The sequence below is a fragment of the Pipistrellus kuhlii genome, unplaced genomic scaffold (genome assembly GCF_014108245.1).
Source record: "Pipistrellus kuhlii isolate mPipKuh1 unplaced genomic scaffold, mPipKuh1.p scaffold_m20_p_14, whole genome shotgun sequence".
In the NCBI taxonomy this organism is placed as follows: Eukaryota; Metazoa; Chordata; class Mammalia; order Chiroptera; family Vespertilionidae; genus Pipistrellus; species Pipistrellus kuhlii.
The window spans coordinates 27282694-27285452 of NW_023425449.1; the positions used below are offsets into that span (position 1 = coordinate 27282694).

The 2759-nt window shown below is 42.3% G+C and overlaps 1 pseudogene; it reads right to left on the reverse strand.

Annotated features, from left to right (window-relative positions):
* Window positions 1-1224: 1224 nt before the first annotated feature.
* Window positions 1225-2446, reverse strand: LOC118718294 (annotated as a pseudogene).
* Window positions 2447-2759: the final 313 nt, after the last annotated feature.

Here is a 2759-nt window from a genome sequence, read left to right on the forward strand (position 1 = left end):
AAACCCGCAACCCAGGCATGTGCCCTTGGCCGGAATCAAACCTGGGACCCTTCAGTCCGCAGGTTAATGCTCCATCCACGGAGCCAAAATATTTCTACACATTTATAAGATGCATTAATATTTGGATTTGAGAAATATTAAGTGGTAAGAGCTTAATTACTGAATTTTGTAAAAATAAAATGAAAAGGCAGTCGCTAGCTAATAAGAGGCCTGGAGGCTGTCAGTAGGGGGACCTGCCTCTCTGGGTGTGAAGACTTGTTGCAGCTTTGCCTGTCACCCACTGATGGCAGGGGGACGTGGTGGACCAGCTTGCCTGATACTGTCCTGTGCTCCAGGCAGCTGTGTGGCTCGCCTGCCAGTGTTTCACGGGCAGCGAACTGCTTACTGGCCCAGGACAAAGCGCTAAGTGCTAGCTTCCTGTGCGGGTGGCAGTGGGAGGAAGGCAATCCTTTTATCCTTCTGGGCCGCCGGAACATCAAATCCTAATGCCGATCCTTAATCACAAAAGTTAAACAGACTTAGCCAACTCAATTTTCAGTGATAATGTGCATCAGAAATCACATGGATTAATGAGTCACATAGGATCCCCTCCAGAATAATTTTATTTCTAGATTTTAACAGGCACTGTGAACAAGCAATGGTGGGGACTGATTTCAGGCTGACTCCCCTCGGCCCCCCACTGTTGTCAGAGCTATAGAAGACCACCTTCCTGGCCACTGACTGCGGAACCAATGCCAAAAAAAGACCAAGGTAAATGGGAGGGGCAACAACCTTCTATCCTTGCTTGTCATTGAAGATGTCCCACCTCTCAGCCAAAGGTACAGAGTGAAGAAGAAAGGCAAATATATAATATTTTCCCCCTGAAAGGCACAGTTTTATGCTACTGAACCCCCAAAATCCCTATCTTGTGTTCGTGACGCCTCATCCCTCTCCACCTTTTGAAGGACTGGGCAACTTGTAAGTATTCGGCCAATAACTGAGTGGCTGGCTGCACCAGCACCTCTTCTGGGCCTGACACCGACTAGATGCAATAAACACGGCCAACAGGTGCTATTGGGGTCCTATGAAGTGATCCATCTGAAAGAAGGAAAGAGAAAAAGACAGAAAGGCAGAGGGTGAGGACTTAGCCTTGTGCTTCTGTCCATGTACATGCCTGTTTAAAAAAAAAAAAAAGAATAGATGCACATTTGAGAGGTGCTTATTTATTTATTTATTTATTATTTTACAAATCCGTTTTCTTTATTTTCAGTAGGTGTAAGTCCCTGAGGGGTACAGCATGACACGGGTCCTGTGTCCAATGGCCTCAGCGGGAAGGTTGCTTGGGAATTTAGCACGAACCAGGCCACTGCTTCCATAAGCATGAGTTTACCTTTCCCCAGGCAACTCTGGTTTGGTTTGGTTGTTTGGTTTGGTTTGGTTTGGTTTGGTTTGCCACCAGGAGTCACTGTGGTGTTCTTTGCTTTGGACACATAAGCACATCTCTTGCCTAGATAGAATTCTGCTTCCTCTGGAGCATAAACACCTTCAATTTTAAGAAGAGCTGTGTGTTCCCTCTGTGTGTTCCAGAACCCCGTGTAAAGCCAGAAAAAATGGCCTTGGGCTACAGCCTTCCAGACATTTTTGTCCTTATAGAATTCTGTTCCCAGCAGGCCTCCACAGGGTCCAAGATGGTGAAAACAAGTGAGAAGTGCTTCTTAAAAAAACACACACACAAATGATAGGGATGCTTGACTTTCTGTAGCAAAATAAATACGGCAATCTTGTATCCACATGGTCATCTGAAGTATAAATGAAAGGGCTATACCAAAAATATTCAAATGCATAACTGTCAAAAAGATCTGATTTTAAAAAAGGGTTAATAATCAAAACCATAAAAATAAGCAAGTTTGCTTAGTGAGTGGTCGAGAATACATACCCACATGGTTTTGAGTTAAGTCAAAAGAGGATTTTAGGCCCCATTCCTGACTCTGTACTCACCAACTGTCAGACCTTGGGCAAGCTAGCTAACGTCTAGAGCTTCAGTTTCCATGCTTCTAAAATGGGGATAATTGTACCTGCTCCTAGGATTTTTGTGAGGATCAAAGAGGAAAGTTGGTTATTTTTTATTACACTATTTCATCACCTAGAAAACTTGTTTAAGATGAAAGAAAACCCTGCTCTTCGCTTTGACTAATAACTGAGAACCGTGTACAGCATATCCCAAGTTCCACAAATATTATCACTCTATATAGATTAATCTATAGTTAGATATGAAACACCAAAGCAAAATTCCTAAGGAAAAGACTTGCTGGAAGTCTCAAATTTATTTGGCAAGACTTTTCGGACCTTATAGACTATATAACCTGCTGCTTGTGTTTATTACAAACATCTTAATTTCAGCTTAATCTTTAAATTTAATCACTTATTCAGTCACTTTTAAGTAAAAATTTTAATTATAAAAACCAACAATTTATTTATTTAATATATTTTATTGATTTTTCACAGAGAGGAAGGGAGAGGGATAGAGAGCTAGAAACATCAATGAGAGAGAAACATCGATCAGCTGCCTCTTGCACATCCCCGACTGGGGATGTGCCCACAACCAATGTACATACCCTTGACCGGAATCAAACCTGGGACCCTTCAGTTCGTAGACCGACGCTCTACCACTGAGCCAAACCAGTTTCGGCTAAAAACCAACAATTTAAATGCTAAAACTTTAAATAATCAAAACTAAATTTACTACAGACATCCACACAGCTACCTGTGCCACTTCTGGA